Source organism: Arachis ipaensis, chromosome B01 (genome assembly GCF_000816755.2).
Source record: "Arachis ipaensis cultivar K30076 chromosome B01, Araip1.1, whole genome shotgun sequence".
NCBI lineage: Eukaryota > Viridiplantae > Streptophyta > Magnoliopsida > Fabales > Fabaceae > Arachis > Arachis ipaensis.
In genome coordinates this window covers 5,302,879-5,309,653 of record NC_029785.2, presented here as the reverse complement: position 1 = coordinate 5,309,653, position 6,775 = coordinate 5,302,879, and positions in this window count along the sequence as shown.

Below are 6,775 nucleotides of genomic sequence, written 5' to 3'. Positions count from 1 at the left end.
TTAAAAATTAATTCAAACTGATCATTTATTTGAGTATAATATTTTGCAATTTTTAATAAAAGCTTCACTATTTCTGCTGCTGCTACTACTAATAATAATATTAGACATATTATTTTGCAATCCTGGATAAAGTGGCTGAAGAATTCTTAGACAGTGATGATACATTTAACAATATTTTTGTAACAAAAACTAATAAAATTGGCACAAATCTAAAAAAAAAAAAATGTGCCCATGCATGATGCATTACACTTTTTTTTTTCACGTTTTTTTAGTATAAATTTTTTTGTTAAAGTACATAATACAGAAAATTTTGCATATAGCACATAATTTATCGATATAACATAAAAAAATTTTATACATAATATATAAATTTTTTACACAAATATATTTTATTAATTGGGTAATTCAATATTTTAAATTTGTGATTCTTCAAAGTTTTTGTGCGATACATCAAAATTTAATTTCTGTGCATGCATCAAAATTGGTTTCGGTGTTAATGTTATGAACTTAGGGTTCTTTAAAAAATTTTATGTTGTGCATTTATATTTTTGTACTGTGTATTAAAATTTTTGTTCTCAAACAAAAAAAGAGAAGAAATCTGATAAAATTTTGTGTATGAAGAGAAAAATTGTACGTGAAAAATGAAATTATGCAGAGTTGTATTATTGCATGCCTGAAATGGTAATGATACAAGTGATATATATTAGTTATATCCTCTGTTTTAACAAGAAAGTTGCACACACTTCTTGATAACTAGTTCAACGATACTTGCAACTCTTCTTGTATTATATTCTCATCTATAACAAAATCAAATAAGAGGAGAGACGATAACCACGATAACGTTGTTGAAGAAAAAACACGAAAAAAAATATGCTATATAATTTGGTTGGGACTTAATCAGTACAATATTTGACCACATAGTTTTACTAATTCTTAAAATGTATTTTTTTATGGTAGGAAGGTACAGTAACTTGCAATTATAATATTTGATTTCAATAATAATAATTGTTGGAATAAATAATTTTATTAACCCAAATCATCCGTATTGAATCATCAAAAATATATATCATACTCGAATGCGGAAACGTACCTGAATTCATAAACATAAATCATACGACCAGAAGATTTTGGATCTTGTGGTTCTTTCGATCTTCCTCAACCAAAGCCTTCTGTATTCCTAGGTGGCTGAACTGCAACTCTTTTGATGGGAAAATAGTAACAAAGACGGCTTTGGTATATTGGGGACCGAAACCCTGAAGGTCTATTTATATTTGAGCATGGCACCCATTAAACCCTTAAACCCAAATAAAATAGTATCTAAAACCCAAAAGATAATATATCTAAAATCCAAAAAGATAATTATCTAAGGAACAAAAGATAATATCTGGTTTTATTCTCATTTAATTCCAAATCAAAAGTAATAATGACTTATTCAATTAGCATTTAAAACAATAAATGAGATCATCATTATATAAGTCATTTAATTTGAAATCGCATAATTTGTGATTATAATTAATATATGTATTGCCCACAAATAAGTAAAATAACTCAATATCTGTCATAGGATATATAGCATAAACTCCCACTAAACCAAGGCATCACAAATATTGAAATCCATCCGAGCAGTGTGCTCATGAAAAACTTTAGGGGTCAATCCCTTGGTAATGGGTCTGCTAGCATATACTCTGTTCCTATATGTCTTATGAAAATTTGTTTTTCTTAAACTTTCTCCTTGACAACTAAGAACTTAATGTCTGTATGCTTCGATTTTGTCAAGCTCTTATTGTTATTGGAGAATAGTACTGCTGACTTATTGTCACAAAATATCTTTAATGGCCTTTCAATGTCATCTACTATATGAAGCTTAGTGACAAAGTTTCGCAACCATATGCCATGAAATCAGAATCAGAGTACCTAATGATCTCCAAATTTTCTGATCTCCGATAAATAAGCATGTAATTCTTTGTTCTCTTTAAACAACGCATTACGCGTTTAACAGCTATCCAATGATCCATATCCAAATTGCTCAAGTATCTACCCAACACTCCCACTATAAATAATATATCGGGATGTATGTAGAGTTGAGCATACATTAAATTCCCTAGTGTTGATACATAAGGTTTATCATGCATTGTTGTCTTCTTAAGATTATTTTGGGGCATTGCTTGAGACTAAACTTGTCTCCTTTAACTACGGGTGTGTCCATTAGTCTACAACTTTCTATGACATATCTACTTAAAATCTTTTTGATATAGTTCTTTTGTGACAATCCAAGAATACCTTGAGAGCAGTCTCTTAGTATCTCGATTCCTAATACAAAAGAGGCATCACCAAGATCTTTCATTTCGAATTTGTTCGATGGAAATTTCTTAGTTTCATGCAACAAACCTATATTGCTACTGGCAAGTAGAATGTCATCAACATGTAAGACCAAAAGGATGTATTTACTCCCACTGAACTTGCGGTATACACATTCATCTATAATATTTACCTCAAAACCATGAGGTAATGACTTAATTAAACTTGTGATACCATTAATGGGAAGCTTGTTTGAGGCCATATATGGATTTTCTCCTTTTTCTATTGGATCTCCTTAATGACACTTCTTGAGGTTGTTGAGCTTGCTGTATGGGTTGCGGTTGAGGAGGATTCTCATTATTTTCCTGTACTGTAGCAGTATCTTGAGCAACAACAATATTCTCATTGTTCTCTTGTACTGTAGCTGGATTTACAGTAGGATTCTCATTGTGCTCTTGTACTATAACTGTATCTTGAACAATAATAGGCACAAGGTCCTGATCATTGTCAGTTATAGAATCCTCATCAAAAGCAACATTCCTAATATTTCCTTCCCCCCAAGCTCAACATCCTCAAGAAATCTCGCATTTTCCGTCTCAAAATAGACCTTGATGCAGGATTGTAAAACTTGTACCCCCGTGAACGCTTAACGTAACCAATAAAGTAGCAACTAATTGTCCTTGAGTCCAATTTTCTTTCATGCGGCCTATAAGGTCGCGCCTCAACTGGACATCCCCAAATATACAAATGCTTTATACTGGGCCTTTTTCCAGTCCAAATTTCATATGGGATTTTGTTAACTGCTTTGCTTGGCACCCTATTAAGGATGTACACTGCGGTCTTTAAGGCTTCTCCCCAGAGTGATTTAGGCAAAGAAGAATGACTAATCATACTTCTCACCATGTCTTTAAGAGTTCGGTTCCTTCGCTCTGCAACACCATTCATGCTAGGTTTGCCTGGCATGGTGTATTGCGGAACAATACCATACTCCTCTAGGAAAAGAGCAAAAGGCCCGAGACGTTGCTCACCTGAACCATCATATCTTCCATAGTATTCACCACCACGATCAGATTTGACAGCTTTAATTTTCTTTCCAAGTTGAAGTTCAACTTCAGTTTTGAAAGACTTGAAAACATCCAAGGCTTGGGACTTTTCATGAATTAAATATAGATACCTGTAACGAGAGTAATCATCTATGAACGTAATAAAGTACCGTTGTCCATTCCAAGAGACAATAGGGAATGGGCCACATATATCGGTATGTATCAGTTCTAGGACATCTTTGGCTCTCTCGGCACCTAATTTCCTTTCGTTTGTTCTTTTTCCCTTTATGCACTCAATACAGACTTCAAAGTCCGCCAAATTTAGGGGTCCAAGAATTTCATCCGACACGAGCCTCTGAATTCTCTGTTTAGAGATGTAACCTAGGCGTTTGTGTCATAATGATGCCGAATTCTCATTTAGTTTTTGTTTTGTACCCGTTTGTAGTATTTCATTATTATAGGAATTTAAGTCAAGCCTATATAGATTATCCACCAAATGACCAGAGCAAATATTATTCGAATTATAAGAGACTGACTTTATTGTCTCCGAACGAACAAAATAACCTGATTTGTCCAAACGAGAAACAGAAACCAAATTTCGTCTAAATGACGGTACATAAAATGTCTCTAGTAAATCTAAGTAAAATTCACTCATGGAACATAATCTGAAAGTTCCTATAACTTCGATTGCAACTATATTGCTGTTTGCCACATAGATGTATCTTTCAGCATCACTTGGCGGTCGGTTCCACAGGAAACCCTGCATAATAACACTTACATGAGTAGTAGTAACAGAATCTACCCACCAAGTATCAATAGGTGCATAACTTAAACTAGCCTCAGAACAAACGAAAGTAAGAATTATACCCTTCTTTACATGCCAAGTGGCATATTTGGTACAATCCTTCTTCATGTGTCCCACCTTCTTACAGAAGAAACAGGTTGAAACTTGATCCTGTTTCTTAGTCTTTTTCTGCTGAGAAGGCACATCCGCAGTAGTATCATGCTTTCTTTTATACTGAGAAGATGAAGCCATATGAGCACTTTCAGTCTTATCTTGCTGTAGCCTCTCTTCTTCTTGCACACAGTGAGATATAAGCTCATTTAAGGACCAAGTGTCCTTCAGAGTGTTATAACTCACTTTGAATTTTCCAAAGTGTGCAAGAAGGGAAATCAAAATAAAATACACGAGTAAATCTTCAGACAACTCTAACTTTAGTGCTTTCAATTTTGAAACAAGATGAGACATTTCCATAATGTACTCCCTTATGTTCCCTTTACCTTTATACCTCATGGAGACAAGTTTGCACAAAAGGCTACTTGCCTCTGCCTTTTCATTCTTAGTAAAGAATTTTTCAATATCTTTCAGCAACTGTTTAGCATCTTTATCCTCAGTAATTGAGCCCCGAAACGTCTCAGGAATTGAGCGTTTCATGATCATAATGCTCATTCGATTGGATCTCTCCCACTTCTCTATTTTAACCTCATTGAGATTTTTCGGAGTGAAAATGGGTTTCTCCTCTTGAAGAGCTATATCTAGATCCATACAACCGAGGACAATTTCCACGGTATCCTTCCAAACTTTAAAGTTTGAACCATTCAACATAGGAATACTGCTAATTTGTGCAGAAACATTGGTAGTTGAAGCCATAGTTTCTGAATCAGAACAAAAGGAACATGCAGTAAATATTAGTTAAATAATGGGGAAAAGTCCATATTGAGATATCTAGAACAACATTAATTTTCAATCTTTGGATAGAAAATTAACTGTAAGTGATACTCTCATTGCAGTAATCAAATATTGTCGAAATTCTTGTCACACATTAAGCCTTTCTTTGGACAGACTTAATGCGCACATGGAAACTTAAACTTCGCAACCTATTTATTACCGCATATATTTTCTATCAATTGGCCAAACAATAACCTTCCTTTGAGCTGATTATTGACCGCATAATTAATAGAAAATAAACAAAAGTGTGCAATGCTTATTATTTGGCCAAACAATAAACTTCCTTTGGGCCGATTATTGTTCGCATAAATAATAAGCATTACTTTATTCTTAATTAGTTACCCAAACATGTATTTACTATCAATATGTGTATATAATTCGGCAAAATATAGACCTTCCTTTGGGCTGACCAATATTCGCATGAATTATATATCGTCATATTCCTTATGTTTTGAATAAATTAATTTTTACAAAAGAGGCTACTTTGGCAGCATAATGTTCAATCAATTTATTCTAAAACCAAATCTTTATAAAATAGATGGGTATAATAATCTAAATTGTTACTAGTTTCTTTATGTAACAATATAAAAAATTTCTTAAACCGTATAAGGAATTAAATCTTAATAGTATCTTTTCAGACCTTAAAAAAAAAAACATAGTTATAATAGTAAAACAAATTTATGAGCCAAAAATTCTTAATCCGTTAAAATTAAAATCAAACATTATAATTCAATAATACTCTATTAATATTTAAAAAAAAAATCATTAATTTTATGAGTATCAATTTATACCTATACAAATAAAGCAACCAAAGCATGCTTATATTTCACCGTAACAAGCACACAATAATATATATGTATGTAATCGAACAAATTAATGATGCATATATATATAGACGGCTAACTCTGAAAGCAATCCAAATGGCCACAATAATATGCCTTGTGGATCGAAATAGTACTAGATTCATATATATATATACACGCACGGTCGTTCACATGATACATTCATGTGTATATTTTTATATATCCAATATCATAATGTAAGGAGTAACATATATACATCGATCCATATATTGATTTAATAGAAAATAAAACTGAATATTTTCGATGATCAAATTATGGATGACTCTGATACCACTTATTGGAATAAATTAATTTTCAATAACCCAGATTATCCATATTGAATCATCAAAAATATATATCATAATGCGGAAGCGTACCTTTACTCATAAGAGTTAGAAACTGATGGAAGAATTTGGATCTTGTGGTTCTTTCGATCTTCCTCAACCAAAGCCTTCTGTATTCTTAGGTGGCTGAACTGCAACTTTTTTTATGGGAAAAGAGTAACAAAGGCGGCTTTGGCATATTGGGGACCGAAACCCTGAAGGTCTATTTATATTTGAGTATGACACCCATTAAACCCTTAAGCCCAAATAAAATAGTATCTAAAGCCCAAAAGATAATATATCTAAAATCCAAAAAGATAATTATCTAAGGAACAAAAGATAATATCCGGTTTTATTCTCATTTAATTCCAAATCAAAAGTAATAATGACTTATCCAATTTAGCATTTATAACAATAAATGAGATCATCATTATATAAGTCATTTAATTTGAAATAACATAATTTGTGATTATAATTAATATATATATTGCCCACAAATAAGTTAGGAAATCAAATAATTTCCTAACAGAGAGATCTCAA